Here is a 17687-nt window from a genome sequence, read left to right as displayed (position 1 = left end):
TTCCTGTCAATGGTTGTTTAGCAGTTGGTTGTGATTCTGATGTTCTTGCAACAGGGAGTGAGCTCACCTCCTCAAAAGTGCTTTTCTAACTCAGATCACTGAACAGATTTGGTTTTGCTTTGGGCAGAATTGCTTGATAGTTGACTTGGGTGTTCCTCACTCCCTGGATCACCTGACTGATCCACAGACCCCCTGCCTCAAGGCCTGCCTCTGAAGTGTGCCCCCTGAGCCTCCCCTCTTTGGAGGCAGCTGAAACAATTCACACTCCACACTCCCTCCCTAGTCCCCCAAAGTCACACCTCTCAAGCAAAAAACTGGTGGTCTCTATGCAATAATCCCTTCTGTGCTTGCTGGAAAGTGGATTAATTTATCTGCTAAGTAATTTTTGCAAAAACATTAGCAGGTAATAGCAGCTTGGTGTGCAGCTCTGTAAAGTAATAGAGGCATATCACCTGATATTCTCCTTGAACCCCAAATGGTGACCCTTTGGGGAGTTTGAACTTCCTGGAAGCTCAGGATGGGGGTTGGGGGAAGCAAACGCAGGGCTGTTGGTCTTTCCAGACTCATCACAGCACCAGCGAGGCATCTGCTATGTAAGCCTATGAATAAACTGCCCGATCCCATAATGGGATTACCGCTCCTTCCCCTAACCACATTTCAAGGAGAGTGTAATGGAAAGGTAGGCCTGCATAGGAAAGGAGAGCCAAAAGAATTGACTCTTAAGTGTGTCTGTATTTTGGTAATATGCTAGCAAAATATAAGTGAAAAAAAATCTGCAAGGATAAATGAGATAATAATAACCTAACCACGGATCATTTTTAGTTCCTGGGAAGAAAAACACCATATAGATTTGAGGTGTTATTATTATGCATATAATATATATAGACATTGTATATTTATTCACAGCAAAGCTCACATATGTCATTCCCACTAATAACATTTTCTTTTCTAGCTCTGGCATAAAAGGAGATATGCCATTTTCATATGTTCTACACATACTCAGAGGAACCTGCTTAGAATATTTTTGCTGATGAAATTTTCTGGGTTGTAACATTTGTCTTTTTGAAGAGCGCAATTTCTATCACCCCACGTGGAGGGCTGTGCTTTTACCTCTCATTGTGATGCCATCTACATGGGGATTTTTGTGTCAACCGCTTATCTCAGGCATTAACCAATTTCTTGTCTGTTTGTATTGTTTTTAAAGTGCCGGACATGCACAGTGCTTTGCCGATGCATGCGTGGGGTCCCGGCTCCCTGCCCTGTGGCAAGCAGCATCTAATGAAAAGAGACAAGCCCAACATACTGGAAATCATACAAATTCAAGACCTGGAAAGATGCTGCTGGCTTGAGAATTGGAAAAGGCCAGTCAGGGCTTAGAGGATCTGAAGAAAGAGAGAGAAGTATTTGGAGGAAACTTAGGTGCAGGATGTAGTAATTCAGGCACACACATACAGCACACACAGTGAGTTCTTACACAAACACTAAAAGGTTGGAAAGAACCTTTAGAAGTTATCCGTCCCCTCCATGTCCCCTTGTGTTTCTCTCCCTCCTCCTGTGCATCCCTTGGTCTTGACCATCCCCAGTGGTGGGGATGGGCCATTTAAATGCCGATCTTTGCAGAGCAAGTGTTTAATCTCCAGCTGGCTTCCTCTGCCACCCAGCATGCTTCTGGGTGGCCTGCTCCCTCTGCTGTCACTTGCAGGGTGCTCAAAGAATGCAAATTCACTAGAGGATTAGTGATAGCAAGTCATAATAGAGAAATTAAATGTGCTGCAAACAGAGGGGCACAACTTTCATTCTCATACTAAAAATAAACCATTTGGGGTTATGTGTAATTGCTCTCTTGGCTTTTTCACTTCATCGGCAATTCTCTTTAGAGTGGATGATTGGAAACTTCCAGTTTAATTTATACACACAGTCCTACCCAGCTTCGGGTGAGAAAACTTGCACCAACTTTCAAGAACTGTGCATACTTGGTTCACATGGAGCGATATGAGTATGAGTGGAAGAGAAGAAGAGAAAGAGGGGGGAATGGAGCAGGCGGGACTCAGTCGTGTGAATTTAGAAAGAAAGCAGAGTGCAACAGAGAGCAGAAATAGGGTCCAATGCAAACACTGATTCGTGGTCTGACCTTGCACAAGTCACTTAATCTCTCTGTGCTTGTTTCTCCATCTGCTTATGCACTTTGTAAACATTAGATTACCTTTCTGGTGTGGCTCGAGAGGTAGAGTAAAGCCAACCCTGGGATTCATCTTGGTGTCTGTGAATTAATTCTATCCAGACCAGCATCCGTTGGGGACACCTATCCACCCTCCATTAAAAAAATAAAAGAAAACAAAAAAACAACCCACTATGTGCACTTTCCTTCAAGCAGCCGCCAGGGTGGATGACTTAAGAAAGGATGAAAGGAGATCAACACCCAGCTCAAAGTACCCTCCCCCCCCCCCCCCCCCCCCCCCCCCAGCCAACTGTGGAAAAGGACATCAAAGGACTTTGCTGGTATAGGGTTATGTGGCTGCCTCCCTGTAGTAGGACTTTCTCTTGTTTCTCCAGGAACTGTGCTTAAGCCATCAGTATCATCTTGTTAAATTCTCCTTGTGACTGTTGGCAGTTAGGCCGCTGGGGCTCGTACTGTACAAATGCAGACATTGGAAGGAAATAGGACTCTATACTATGATTACAGGCTGGTAAATCTTGGGGCATATGGGATATATTAGCCTTGTACTTTGAGCATTTATCTTGTGCCAAGCCTTTTATGAATATTATTCCATCTTAATTGTAGCTTGACACTGTGATCCCCATTTGACAGGTGAGAAAATTAAGGTTCAGAAAAGTTAAAAAAAATAGAAAACTTGTTCAAGATTACACACAAAGTAGAGCTGGGGTTCAAACTCCAGACAATCAACCACTGGTAGGAGTTCACCCCATGTTGACTCTCTGATTTCCCAACTGGCTGCCCAACTGCCCCTGTGTGCAATAGAAATGACACCTTCTCCACTGATGGTACAGTGATTCCTCTGTATCCTTGGGGAACTGGTTCCAGGGCATCCTTGGATTCAGAGCCCGCAGATATGGAGGGCTGACTGGATAACTCTTTGGTTTTCTTGAAGAATTCGGGGCAACTATTTTCCTAGCGCTAGACTGGAATACATTCAGAAGGCCCCTCCCAGAGATACCCCCTTAAGAGGTTTCCCCACAACTAACGAGTCAGTACCCCCGGGAGGAGCCCATCTTGCTTCAATCGCTTCTGTGTTAGGCGATTAGGCCACTCAAGTGGGGATTCTTTAAGTGAGTAGAGTGGTCTTCATCTTCTCCCTAAAACTTTTCATCCTGGTGACCTGGTACCTCAACCTCAGCCCACAATTCCTCTAAGCTTTCTGTGGCCCCATCGGCTCCTGTTGTACATGGGTCTGTTGGTTGGACTTGGCAGCCGGAGTCCTGAGGTTGGTATTCAGTTTCGCCCCACATACCACCCTCAATGCCAGGCTAAAATAACAGCACAGCTTAGCTACTGTCTGCTTACTCTGAGCCACAAGCCCCGGATCTGAGACGTGGATTTTAAAGGACCTCAGGGAGTCCCTCTGTTATGCTTTGCGGCTGGTCGGTTCCTTTGAAAACCCTCCCAGCTGCTGTGGGTAGCTGCATTTTCCGGTTTCTTCGGAGCCAAGCTAATGAGGCATGCTAATTTTGGAAGATGCATAACCATGGACAAATCTACTTCAAATCTCCATGAATAGGATTCTGGTGAGATTCTAGAAAAAAGGTTAAGGCTTTTGATACCTCCAGGAAGTAGCTCCTGTGTTCATGTTCCTCAGAAAGGCCAGTGACAAGTGGTAACACTAGCCAAGTAGGAGAAGGGGCAGAGGGTGGAGAGGCCAGCCCTGGCCACAGGGACCTGTCTGTGCATGTGTGCTAAGTTCTGGTAGAGTCTCCACGAAGTCTTTCCCTCAGCCTCCTCACAGCAGCCGCAGGACAGACAGAGCTCTAGGACTCCTTCTGTAGGTCTCTGGGCTGATCCTTGGCCCCCCTCTCCAGCTGCAAGGTCAGGTGCTGAGACACGCCCCGAGGCTGTGCTCATTGAAGGAGCTCTGTCCAGAGAAGGTGATGGGCAGAGGGAAGCGCTGGACTTACCCAAAACTCTGAGCAGTAGTTTGTCCCTACTGCCTCCACAGCCTCCTTCTTCTTCCCCTCTAGTCATGATGATGAATGTTTACTGAACACTTACTCAGTGCTTGGCACTGTGCTAAGAACTTTACATGACATATAACTTCATTCCCACAATGCTATATGAGGAATTGGGAGGGAGGTTTAGAGAGGTTAAGAAGCTCACCTGAATTCCAATGCTAGTAAATAAGAGAAGCCGGATTTGAGCTGAGAACTCTTCCTCCAAAGGCAGTTATACTGCTTTTCTCTGACCTCCCTCTTTTCTCCAGGTGCCTAATGTCCTCAATTCTCTTTTTCTAGCCATTTGGGTCTCATTTCACTACTCTTTCTAGGGGCATATATTAGACCACTTTTTATCCTTCTATTAATCCATGCTTACATTGTGTATTTATTCACCCCAAGGATGCTTCTTTCTGATAGAATAAACTAATTTCTGCTAAAGTGTTAAGGACTACCAAGGAGTAATATGTTATCTTAAACTGAAAACCCTCTGCATTGTCACAGAGGACTATGATGCCTAAATACCAAGGAGAGAGAAATTTGCAAATCTCAGGCTTTACGTCTGGACCAGTGAGAGAGAAAATTCGAGGTTAGGGAAAGGGGAAGGAGGCACTCATTCTTGCACCCTTTGAATCACATTATCTTACTAGCTTGACACATAGTAAATGTTCAATAAATGTTTACTGAAAAATAACTGCATGCATGAATGAGTGAACAAACGAATGAATGAATATTAAAATATCTAGACAAGATTTAAGTATGTGGTAATACTATGTCTGGACGGTAGAGGCCGCTGTTAACATTTTCCAACATCTGTGCTGGTACTAATCATTGAAAGGAAAGCCTGGGGCATGGAAAATTCTGTTATCCTAAAGGTTGATTGATTCTGGGGATAAAAATCTGAGATGAATTTTTCAATGTGATCCCTTCCTTCATTAAGCCCTTCATCAGAGGTACAAACAAGGGATTCAGGTACAAACAAGGGATTGTTCTGTTTCTTGGAGAGAAGGTAAGACCCTTCCCCAGCTCCAGGATGACCAATGCCATGGGGGTGTCCACCTGAGACACAGCCCCACCAGGATGATCAGAGCAAACACCTACCTTATCAGACTTTGCTCTTGTGGGTGGCTCTGGGGAAGAGGATGATGGTCGGGGGACGGACCATTGGCTAAACGCTGGTTTATGCTTTTTGGTGTATCTTTCTGATTGGAGCACTACCAGAAGGCCATTTTCCAGATAACGCCCTAATTCAAACCTTCACTCTGGAAACCCAGATAGGAGCCTGAGAATCTAGGTGGACCCAGAACTTTTCTCTAGGAACAGGCATAGTCTTCTGCACAGAAAGCCTTGTCCCAATGTGTTGTATTGGGAATGGTGGTTGGCGTTCCTCTGTACCAGAGCTATTTGAATAATGCCCAGGGGTTACATCCTCCGTGAGGCCTCCCTGATATGCTCTGCCCCCCATGCACAGCGCTGCCCCAGATGTCATCACATTATGTACCAACATCCAATGATCAGTTCACTGTCATTTTCTGGGTATGTCCCTGTGAATTCTTCAAAGGCAGAGACAGTTTTCTTTTCTTTCATCTTTAGATTCTAAAAGAATGAAGTCCACTAGGCTGCATGTGCTAATGCAAATCAGCTACTAGGATGACCAAATTAGCCAGACCTACTGTTGTGTTATTTATGTCACATGGATACAGGAAGGGGGAGGAAATGGAAACAGCTCTTCCCAACTTTGCCTTTGTGGCCCTAACTATGATAACTGCAAGGGATAAAACTTTTCTTGCTGAACAGAATGAACCAGAGTTAATTTTATCCGTGTTTATTTTCGGTTCTGCACGCGCAACAGGAGACCCTTAATGACCATCCAACTTGTGTCTTATTAAATTTAAAAAGATAAAATGAATTGCATGAACCATAAGCTTATATGCTACCATAGGCTAATGAGGAAAACACTGATTAAAGTTTACTCAGCGAAGAACAGTAACACTCTGTACCCCGAGCATATCAAAATAAATGTACACCGAGAGGATACACTAGAAGGGAAGTATCTAGCCCGGTGCTTTATATGAATGAATTAACCAGCTAGGAACAATGCAATAAACGAAGAAGTTAAGATCCTTCTGTTCTCTTCATGATTGATTATAGGAGCCAAATCCACTGAAACTTCTCTAGGATTCTGTAAAATGGGAAGCTAGCATCAACAGCTGAAATTCAACCCTGCCACTTCCCCTGGGCCATGTTGGTGCCCTAACACAAGCTCTCACCGGATGGAGGCCTCATCTAATGGTCTCCCATGGGGAAGCCTACAGTTCTGTTTTGAAGATCAAAATCTGTCTTGTTTCAACTGGGAGGAAAGGTTGATCAGGCATTCCAAAGTGAATTAGAGGTTGCCTGGAACTCAACTCACTGGGGGCTCATTTCGAGTCAGCTCCCCAAGCATTTATTCAACACTTTGAGTAAGTAAAGAGCTATGCCAGGCACCAGTGGTAAACATGAATGAACAGGCTACCTCCCCTGCCTTATGGTCTACTGGGGGAGGCAGACAAGTCGAGAGATGATTAAAACATTGGGTGTGGTAACTGCCCTGAGAGAATTGCAGCGTGAGCCTAGGGGAGGGGACACCTGGTCACACTGCTTGGAGAGGGACGTTAGAAGGAGAGGGCTCTTTAAGAGGAGGTGGAACCTGGGCTGAGTCTTGGGATGAGTTCAATGTGTAGGCCGAGCACTGTAAGGATGGGATTGGGCAGGTACAGGGAATAAACCCCAGTAAAAGGAGGCTTATCTGTAAAAGAATGAAGGCCCATTCATGCACCTTCAAGTACTTCAGTGTGGTTAGAACACAGTGGGAAGAAGGGAGAATGGATAAGGTGGATGGAGGGTAAACACAGCTCAGATGGAGGAAGGCCTGGATGCTAGGAGTTTGGATTTGATCCTGAAGGGAATAGTGAGCCACTGGAGGATTTCCTGACATACAGCAAAGGAGGCTGCTATTGGATTTGATCCTCTGTACTCAGGTTAGAGATGAGTTGTCAGAATGTTGGAGTTTGAAGGAGACACAACCAAACCCCAGAGGCAGCTGGATACAGGGGGCTGGAAACCAGGAGATTGGGCCTCCATTTCAGGCTCTGTCACTGAACTCCTCTGAGGCTGGAGGCTTTTGGTGGCCAGCCTCCAGGCCTGCAATTACCCTGCCTGGTCTACACGGCTGTCAGGGCCCTCTTCTGCAGGCTCCCACGGCCCCTGCACCATCATCATTCTCATCCCACGGGGCTGCCCTTGCCGGGTCACTTGTCCACATGCCCCCACGGACTGTGAGCTCCTTAAGGGCAAGGACCTTGTTTGTTCTGTTCAACGTGGTGTCCCTGGTGCCTAGCATGAAGCGAGGCACATAGAAGATGCTCAACAAGTACTTGTTCAATGTCCAAATGAGTGACTGAACGCACAGATGGATGGATGAAAGGTCACAAACTCTCTGAGCCTTTATTTACTGTATATACTTATCAGTAAAAAGAAAACCATCTCGAGGGAATTCCCTGGTGGCCTGGAGGTTAAGACTCCCCGCTTTCACTGCAGAGGGCCTGGGCTCAATCCTGGTTGGGGAACTAAGATCCCTCAAGCTGTGTGGCCCGGCCAAAAAAAAAAAAAAAAAAAAGAAGAAAGAAAACCATCTCTGTGCTCCTTTCTAATTATGAAACTCTTCCTTCTAACCATCTCTGATCTCTGAATGCATTGCTTTCCCTCTCTCCCACATCACTCTACCTTCTTCTTCCTAGACGCCCATTCTTGCCAGTTTCCCTTCTAGGATTCCTGCCTCGAGGTGCGTGTTGTATTCTTATGTTCCGTGCTCAGGTGTGGTGCTCCAGTTCTTCACTTGACCTTGACTTCTCTATTTGATCCATCCCCTCCCCTCTCCTCTTCACTCTCTCCCTTTGCAGCTCACATTCCCCTTGCCCACGTCTTGCTTCCTGGCTCTCCAAGTTTTCTCTCTCTCTCTCTGACTCTTCCCCCATTTCTCTCCATGGAGTCCTCCTTCCCTTCCCCAGTTGTTCTTGTCCTCATAAAATTTCTACTAACCTAATTTCCTGTTTGGTTTTTGCTTCTGGCACTTGGTTCTAACTGACCTCCAGACTCTTTTCTCCATTTATTCTGAATAGAACAAATTGGTGATGATAATGGCACAGATGCTATTTCAGCAAAGAAAGGAATAAAGAAGGAGAGGATGTCTTTGAAGGGACTGGCAGGTCGGCTGTGGAAGGAAGGAGGGACACCACTGAGTTCATCACGGAGAATACCCTGTCCTTTGATGGAGCTTCAGAGAATTTGCGAGCATATGATGAGCATCTGGAACTGTTCCTTCCAGAAAATAATATATCAAAAGGCAGAAAAATAATTCTGTTTCCCTCAGTGATCCCAGCAAAGATGTCTGCTCTCCTAAAGGACCTCAAGGCACTCATAAAACTAGGAAAACTGAGTTAAGTGTTTTTTATTAAACCATTAAGAGATTTTATTCATCCAAGATAAATGTCTTCACTGAAGGATACAGAGTTTGATAGTATAGAAAATACACAGAAGAAAACTTGTCTGAATAAATTAGACTGATGCGTTTGGCATTTAGGGCTCCGAGTGACTGATTCCGTTCTTCAGCCCCAACCTGCCAACCAAAGAAATATTCTCTAATGCTGGACTCACTGAGTCCAAGGAGGGGGTGGGAAGCAGGCATGAGAGATCTTGACAGCACTGGAAGTTTCCCAAACCGTAAATGGCTTTGCGGACTAAGGCAGAGGTAGCAAGGAATCCATTTTCTTTCCTCCATAGCCAAGGACTCCCAGATCCCTGTGGTCTCATCCACTTCGCCAGCCTCAGGGAGGCTGAGTGACAGACCAAGGAGACCAGAACATTGGCAATGAGGAAGGGCAGGCAGAAATGCAAAACTCACATCCAATTTCAGGGCACTCAAATCTCTGGTCTGCCATGAAATACACGAGGGTGTAGACTCAGAGAAAACATATTTAAAGATACTTATACCCAGCTTTCCTGTCACACCTGCCAGGTCCTTTGTAATCCTAGAACAGATCCTTCTGGGGACATCACAACTCTTCCCTTAGCTCTTTTCCCACTTTTCCAAAATGGAAAAAGTACTGGCTCTGAGAATCTTCTGTGCCAAGGGATTTAGTATAATAATGTTTATTTATAAAGAATAAAACTGAGCCAGGGGCTTCCCTGGTGGCTCAGTGGTTGAGAGTCCGCCTGCCGATGCAGGGGACACGGGTTCGTGCCCTGGTCCGGGAAGATCCCACATGCCGTGGAGCCTGCGCGTCCGGAGCCTGTGCTCCGCAGCGGGAGAGGCCACAGCAGTGAGAGGCCCGCGTACCGCAAAAAAAAAAAAAAAAAAATACTGAGCCAGGCACTGTGAGCTTGCAATGACTCAGACTTAATAATATTAATGGCTAATGTTTATTGGGTATTTACCATGTGCCGGACACCATGACAAGCATTTACATACAATTTCTTATTTTGTCCTCACAATGGCTCTAGAAGGAACATGCTGTCATTCCCATCCTTCTGATGAGTTATCCAGGTTTCATAAGGCGACTTAACCTACCCAAGGTCACTCTAAGGCACACCCATTTGAAGATCTTCCCAGCATCCTTTTCCTTGTGGAAGTGACTAGCTTCCTCCTGGGAGCTGCTCTTTCTCTTGCCCTCCATCCTACCCATGTGGCTACTGAGGGAGCTGCCATGGTTTCCTGTGACTCTCCCCCCTGCCGATCATTCCCTCCCCAAGGCATTTTCAAATCTGGGAAGAGCAAGCACGATCAGTCTGAAGTTCTAATGTGTGATGGTATCCACACTTCCTGGCACAGGACCCGGGGGAGCAAGCAGAGAGTCGCTGCTAGGAGAGAGTTGGGAATGACGCACGTGCTCCCAGAGCACACTGACAGCCTTTAAGTCCTTGACACCAATTGCTCCCGCGGCCCAATTCCTGTTCTTGGGTTCCACCGGCCACCCCAGGGTGCTTATAATAAAGACTCTCCTTTGCTTTAGCTACTTCATATTGGTCTCAGGAAAGCAGTGCAGTGTCCACTGACACGTGCGTGGGCTTTGGAGTCGGACAGCCTAAGCCTAACCCCAAATCCATTAATTTCTGGTTGTGTGATCTCGAGAAAGTTGCTCACTGCCTCGTGCCTCAACTTCATCTGAAAAATGGGGATAATAATAGTACCTACTGCTGAAGGTTTTCTGATGATTATAATGCAGATAAAGTACTTAGCACTGAGCCTGGTACGGGGTGATCTTCAAAAACAAAAATAGTGATCTTTATTTTAAATACAAATTTTAATTGTGACTTTAGTTATTACCATTAACATTATTTCTCCTGATCATTGTAGACTCACAGGTTCTAGTTAAGGTTTTCTGATGGCACTTGGGATTTCGAGCTGACCAGCCAAATTTCCAGAAATTTCCAGAAATGCTCCTTGTGGAAAGGGTGGAGTTGGGCGTGTGGACGGCTGTAAATAGTCCCATGAGGGCCTTGTGTGAGGGCATTTAGCTGGTGCTTTTCTGCAGCCCTGGGGGTGGTTCCAAAAACAAGAACTAATAATACCTTCAGGAGACTTCTGTGCACAGACCACCATTCTGTGCAAACTGTGAGGTGGGGGTGAGGAAAGCAGAGAGTCAGATTGATTTTTAAAAGGCTGAACTTCCAGGCTGTTGTAAGAAGCAGCCAGCAAATGAGAGATCTACAAACTCTGGGAACATGCAGTGCATCTCTGTGAGTGGTGCTGGGAGATGGGTTAGGCATTGAGGAGTACTTTGCAGAACAAAGAAGAATTCATATGATGTCAGAATTTGAAAATTCCCTGAAGAGTTTTTTATGGGCAAAGTTGGGTGGGGAGAGAAGGGTGGAGAATGAAATTAAATTTCTTAAATGGATCACCGCTGAGGATTAAATGCTGGTTGGAAGAAAGTGCTAGAAGCCAGATGTGATTTGGGAATGCAGTGAGGGGCAGTGGAGGGCAAGAGATTCAATACAATCCTGTCCGGTTTTTCTGCTGGACTGGGAAATTGGTTTAAGGGGAACTGGGCAGGGTATCCTCAGAGACCCTGGAAAGTTGGGCAGATTTGTTACTGGGTCCAGCTTCAAATGCTTCCCAGGCAACTCTCTCCAAGAGAGTCACTTGGGTGAGAGCACTGATTATTGATCCCCAGCTGCCACCAAAGCTTTAGCACGGTCCAGTGCACATGCCACTCAAGGAAATGCGAGAAGATGAAACTCCCAGAATTCTCCTGCTATCACAAAAAGCTGGCAGATTACACGAGGGATGGGAAATGAGAAGGAAATGTTATTTGCTGGCCCCAGAAGAGTGGATGGGGCAAGGTTTGTGGGGTGGGTGGGGAGGGAAGGGTGCCTGCTCTCTAAGGAAAGGCCAAAAAGGATGGAAATCTGGGGGTAAAGGAATAGGAATCTGAGCACAAAAGAATGTTGAGAGTTGATGGGATTTGAACCTGCAAGTGAATTTAAAGTCTACCAGGAATCGTAAGATAAAAGTCACCCAATGTAGTACTGAACGTATTACAGCCCTAGAACTTCAACTCCCTGAGGACCTTATTCATTTATTTGTTGGCATCTTCACACACATTTTATTTTTTAACTTATTTTTTCATTGACTATATTCCCTGTGCTATACATTACGTCCTGGTAACTTATTTATTTTATAACTGGAAGTTTGAACCTCTTAATCCCCTTCACCTATTTCACTCAATCCCCTATCCCCCTTCCCCTCTGGCAAACACCCGTTTGTCAGGAATGAGACTTTACATATGTGAATTTTCTATGCAATTATATTATTCCTTTGAGGACTGATACTTTTTTTAAATGTTATTCACACACATTTTAGATTCCTGTCAACACTATGAGGGTGAAGGAAGGTGATAGGATTATCCTGAATATATGGACAAGTGGAGCCATCCCAGAAGAGTTGAGTGACCCAGGGTTACCCAGGATAAGCCAGAAACAGCCCAGACTCTCCTGAATTCCAACCCAAAGTCCTTCCCTTCCACCTTCCTCACAAAGGCCAGGTCCACTTCTGAGTAATTCATGTGGTTCCCAGGGACTCTGCCATCCCACACAAAGGATGCCTATTGCACCCCACAGGTGGAGGTCAGATGGGGTCATAGCTGCCATCCTTGCTGGGGAAAAGGTGGGGATTTCTATTCTCCTTCAGAGTTTGTGCAGAATGTGCTTGTCCCAGCTTCATGTAAATCATGGTTGCTGAGCCAAGCTGAAGTGTTGACATTTGTTTAGGAGGGGCTAAGATGGGAGTAGAGATGGTGCCTTCCTGGGGAGACCATGTAACCTCATTCCCTGCCCTGTAGTTGCATCATCCTGGGAGACCCGAATGCATGGAAACTCAGGGTTACTCGTTAATTATTCGATGTTGTGAACATTCTTAAAGGACCGCTGATCATGGGCTAAGTGGCCGCTGTGCTTGACTATGTTTAGTTTTTAATAACACTTACCATTCAGAGTCTGATCATTTTATTTGTCTAAGAACTTTACATCTATCATCACTTGTATTTTTCAGAAAGTTGAAATCATACATATATTCATATATATATATATTTCTAACTTCAACCAAAAGAACTATACATTTTCAATCCTCAATATGAGTTTCTTATAAACATAATACATTCAAATATTAATTTATTTCCTATTCTTTTCATGATATCATTCTAGAATTTCATCTCCTGACTCTGCACCTACTTACCAGTGAGGGAGACTGAACGATGATGATTTACTCCTTTTCACAAATGAGAAAGCAGAACCCCAGGTGGTAAAGTAATTGCTTCAGGATCATACAGGTGAGTGGACCTACCCAGACCTCTTGAGTTTAAATGATACACTTTCTACCATGGCGTAAACATAGATGTAATTCTGTCTAAATGTCTAGGTCCAGATTTTAAACCATAAACTTTTGATAGTTGGTTCCATGAATTATTTAAAAGTTGCATAAAGGAAGGTCACCCATTGTGGGCCAAGGGACATTGTTGGCAATCAGATGAGGGGCCCGAATTCAGGCCTCCCAGTGACCATCTTCAGAACCAAGTTGGTTTTCTTGCTCAATGAATAGATTTCATCAAATTGGGGGTGGGGTGTAGGGAGAGCATTATTTGAGGGGTTTTTCTCTGTGGAGAGAGCCCAAGTTTCTTTTATCTGTTGCTTTTGAATATTGCATGTGTTGCTGTCATTTACCAAGAGTCATTTGATGATCAGATCACACGTCTTCCTTGTTTAGATAGTTCCGCAGATGGATCGGCAGTTGCTCCCATACAGCTGTGCCAATCTGGCGTGCAGGTGTGTTTTCTGATAGGCGACTTGCTTATAAAATGATTTCTTCTGGGAACAAAAACAAGAAATTGCCTAAGGCCTTAGACAAAACTGTCCATGAGCTGGGGCACTGATTTGCTTCTAACAGCGGTTTTCTGAGGAGGACCGTTGGGTCAAGAGGATGAGATACACGTGCTGAAACACTGAGGGTGGTCACAGAATTTCCATCCCCAAAGGCAGGCGTGGGCCAAGGCCTGAGCTGCTTTCTGGGGCTTAAGACGGTCTGGGGGGTGAGTGCTTTAGTCCGACTGCTCCCATGAAGATTTATGGATCAAATAACATGACTGATTGGAATTTCTTAAAAAAAAAAAATCCCATGTGGGTGTGGGGATGTTTGGGGAGTGAGGGTTACGGATGGAACAAGAGAGGTGGAGAGTTGGTGGTTTTTATAGCTGAGTGATTGGTACATAGGGCCCTTTATTTTGACAACTCTCTTTGTTTTTATGAATTTAAAAAATTTTCTATAATAAAAAGTTAAAAAACAAAATCTATTCCTACCTATGGACCCTCAGAAGTCCAGTTCATATTATGAGGCTTTTATAAATTCCAGGGAGCGGATGCCTGTTGCAGTGCTGGGATGGACACAGGCAGTGTTAGGAGTGGGAGATGGATGGACGGTCACTCGCAGAGCAAGGGGGACAGGAGCATAAGAGAGAGGCTGAGACGGGGAGGAAAAGGGCAAGGGAGGGGGAGAGAGAGAGGGGAAGAATGGACGTGGCATACTTCCCGGGTGACATGTTATTCTCCACTGCTCCCCTTCCCCCATCTGAAAGCAAGAGCCTCATTCTCATCACAGTAGCTGGCCCCCGCTTCCCCAGACACTTGCCAATCTCTCCAAGGAAGGGAGCTGGGAGTTCCACAGAGCCTATAAATATGACCAGAAAAGGGGCTGGTAGAAATCAAATATCTACTAAAGCCACATTCTGTCAGAGACCAACCCTAATCTCTAAGGTGTAACCCCAGGAAGGGAGAAAGGAGAAAGGGAACAGAGAGGGGACAGAGTAAACACAAAACCAAGGGCGTGTTAGAAGCATTCCTCTTCCGGGGGAGAGGCTTATCTGGCCCGGCCATCGGCCATCGACCTGCTTATGCAACAGGCAGGTGCCAGGAAGACGTGAGCCTGTGTGACTCAGGTGTCAGAAGGAGCCTGGCCCCTCTCTGGCTGATACCCCACTGGGAGCAGCTGGCCCCACTCTCACCCACCAGGCAAAGGCCATGGCTGGCTTTCACAAGCTTAATGGAAGAAGTGATGGCTACCTTTCCAGGAAGGGCAGCCCCCGCTGGACCCTTCCAAAACCACCTGAACTAAGCATGTGAATGACCCTTTTCCCCTTGTCAGCTCCCAGTTGGGTTCCAGGGTTAGCCTCCCTCCTTCCTTACTGGAGAAGACATGCTTGGGGTTCAGGCCCTGGTGCCAAACCATGGGGACTGGGGCGGCCAGTGCCTGGCAGGAGGTGAGAGCATTTGCTGTCCTCCAGGGGTTCCATATGGCTGCATGGCCACAAATAGCTGCACCAGCTTGAAGGAGACGCCCACTCCTCTGAAACCTGCTCTACACACTTGAGTCAGATACACACTGTTCCCCCCTCCATCCTGACAGGATGAGATTCAGCCCAGCCCAGGGGACATACAGCCTGTCTTCTAGGAGGCTTGCCTGCTAATCTCAGTATTTCTTGGTCACCAGCAGATCTCCCTGCCTCTCCCTCCCTCCTTCCTCTGGGTCTGGGCCTCCTCCTCCTAATTCCTTCTCCTCCACCCACCACCCGCCTCCCTCCGCCCCTCCCTCCAGCCCGCCCTCTCCTCCCTCCACACAGCTGGGCTCTCCTGGGATACAGCTGTTTGGACTGCAGTTCTATGGGCACAGGTGGCACTGGCAGATGCAAGTTCTTTCCATTCATGTGGGCAAACAGTAAACTTTATATTAAAATATTTATCGCCAGGGTCTCTGCCTGAATGTTAGTTGGGGTGGGAGCTGATTCCTTGTCCCCGGTGACCCCAACAGTGTGACTAGAACTGCAGCATCAAGGTAGTCAGGAAAGGGCAGCCTCAGTGGAAAAGCATGGGTTTTGCATTTGCTTTGGGGGAGGAGAGACGGTGGAGCTTTCTGGCCAGACAGACAGCCTGTGGGCCTGGGGAGGACGGTTTTGATAGGCGTCACTGCCGCTGAGCACCGGCTGACTGGCTGGGATGCCTGGGCAGACCTGCAGAACAAGCAGGTATCTGATACTGGGCTCCTGGAACCTGTTTATCACCTTTGTATTTATCTGTCTGGCCGTGTACTGAATGCTAAAAAGTCCTGGGAACCTTTAAACACCCGCTGGTGATCCATTTGCTCTCTGTTGTTAAGGATTACATGCCGTGGATCTGCTCCACCTTTGCCATTGAAACCAATGTATCCTAATGGGTCTGGAAAAAATGCCTCAGTGATATCAGACAGAGGGAAACCTAGCTTCTTTCTAAAGGACAGATTATTGCAGGTCCGGGCACACTGTTCCCAGTGTCTAAACATTTCAGCAAGTTCTTACCTGTAATGTATCTAAATCCCTCCTCCTTTGGAGGAGTTGAAAACTGGTGGGACATGGTGCTCCAGGTGCAATCTCTTCCTGGCTTTGACACTCTTAGGTCACGTTCACTCCTGCAGGCATGGCTACATGCATCCTTCCTTCCTTTCTCACCCTTGCACATGTTCATTTATTCAATGTGTGTTTGTGGATTGCCTGCTCGGTGACACACACTGGACCAGGCCAGGGGAAGATAAGTCGTGCAGAGAGAGACAAATACCTCACATACTGTGCTAATTAGTCAGGTTAAAGAGCTATCAGATCCCACAGGAGGAAGTGACAACATCGCCTAGAACAGATGACATTCTAAGTGATATTTGAGTAGAAATAAAATTTCATAAGATGAAATACTTATCCAGCACTTACTGAATACAAAGTACTCTTTGGAACACTTTCCAGACATTAATGTAATTTTTGTGCATGGCCACTCTATTTGGTTAGTACTATTATTATCCCCATTTTATAAAGGGAAGAACTGAGGCACAGGATAAATGACTTGGCTAAGAATCACACTGGTAAGTGGGAGCTTGGATTTGAGGGCAGGCAGGCTGGCTTTTAACCATTTTACCATGTACCTCTGGATTAACGCAAGATATTTGGGGAACCCGTGAATGACTAAGTATAGCTGGAGCCTATCAATTATGTGTAAGAGGATTGGTTGTCAAGCTGGAGATGGAGTTGGGCCAGACTGTAAAGGGCCTCACATGTTGAGATCTCATCCTATAGAAAATGGGGAGCCAATGGAAACTATTTTCTATCAAATAACCCTAGTCCCTCCAGACTCAGCATAGTTCTTACTTGTCAACTCTCAGTGGCTCTTGGCTGAATCCTTTGCACACTTTCCACACTCCTCACTGGGGAGGCCCTCTATGATGCATGGCTCTAGACAGTCCTGATCACCCGAGGGTCTACTCTTTTTGATGCACCCAAGAATGGCACTTATCCCTGTAGCATTCAGCTTGAGCTGCCAGAACCAAATATCACAGACTGGGTGGCTTTAATGACAGAAGTTTACTTTCTCCCAGTTCTGGAGACTGAAAGTTCAACATCAAGGTGCCAGCCTGGTTGCTTTCGGAGAGACCTCTCCCTTTGGGTTGTAGATGGCCACCTTCTCGATGTGTGCTCACATGACTCCCTCTTGGTGTGAGCAGGGGAGGGAGAGTGGTACACACAAGCTCTTTATTGTCTCCTCTCATAAGGGCACTAATCTTCTCATGAGGACCCCACCCTCATGACCTCATCTAACCCATATAATCTCCCAAAGGCCCCATCTCCTAATGCCATCACATTGGGGGTTGGGGCTTCAACATATGAATTTTGGGGGGCCACATTCAGTGCATAACATCCTTGGAGGACCCAGACCCATTACCTGCCTCATCCAGTTGAGGAAAAGCACTAAGTTGCTGAAGCAAAGGCTAGCAAACTCCTGAATGGCCTGCAATTTCCCTGCTTATCAACTGCCCTCCCCCTTCTTCTTCCTCTTCTGCTCCCCCTCCCTCCCTCTCCTTCTCCTCCCCCTCCTTCTCTCTCTCTCTCTCTCTCTCCCCCTCCCTCCCTCTCTCACACACA

At 46.2% G+C, this 17687-nt stretch overlaps 1 long non-coding RNA gene across 1 annotated transcript in view; it reads left to right on the top strand.

Moving 5' to 3' along the window:
- LOC113609179 (uncharacterized) overlaps nucleotides 1-17687 on the top strand; it is a 314685-nt gene that overhangs the window by 226564 nt on the left and 70434 nt on the right. The window contains exon 4 of the long non-coding RNA XR_003428534.1: nucleotides 12907-13031. This is a non-coding gene — a long non-coding RNA (uncharacterized LOC113609179). The remainder of the gene's footprint in view (nucleotides 1-12906; nucleotides 13032-17687) is intronic.

This window comes from Aethalodelphis obliquidens, unplaced genomic scaffold (genome assembly GCF_003676395.1).
Source record: "Aethalodelphis obliquidens isolate GAN/ISIS:26980383/991018 unplaced genomic scaffold, ASM367639v1 scaffold55, whole genome shotgun sequence".
Classification (NCBI taxonomy): domain Eukaryota; kingdom Metazoa; phylum Chordata; class Mammalia; order Artiodactyla; family Delphinidae; genus Aethalodelphis; species Aethalodelphis obliquidens.
The sequence above is the reverse complement of the archived record's forward strand: the minus strand, read 5'-3'. Positions and strand labels throughout refer to the sequence as shown.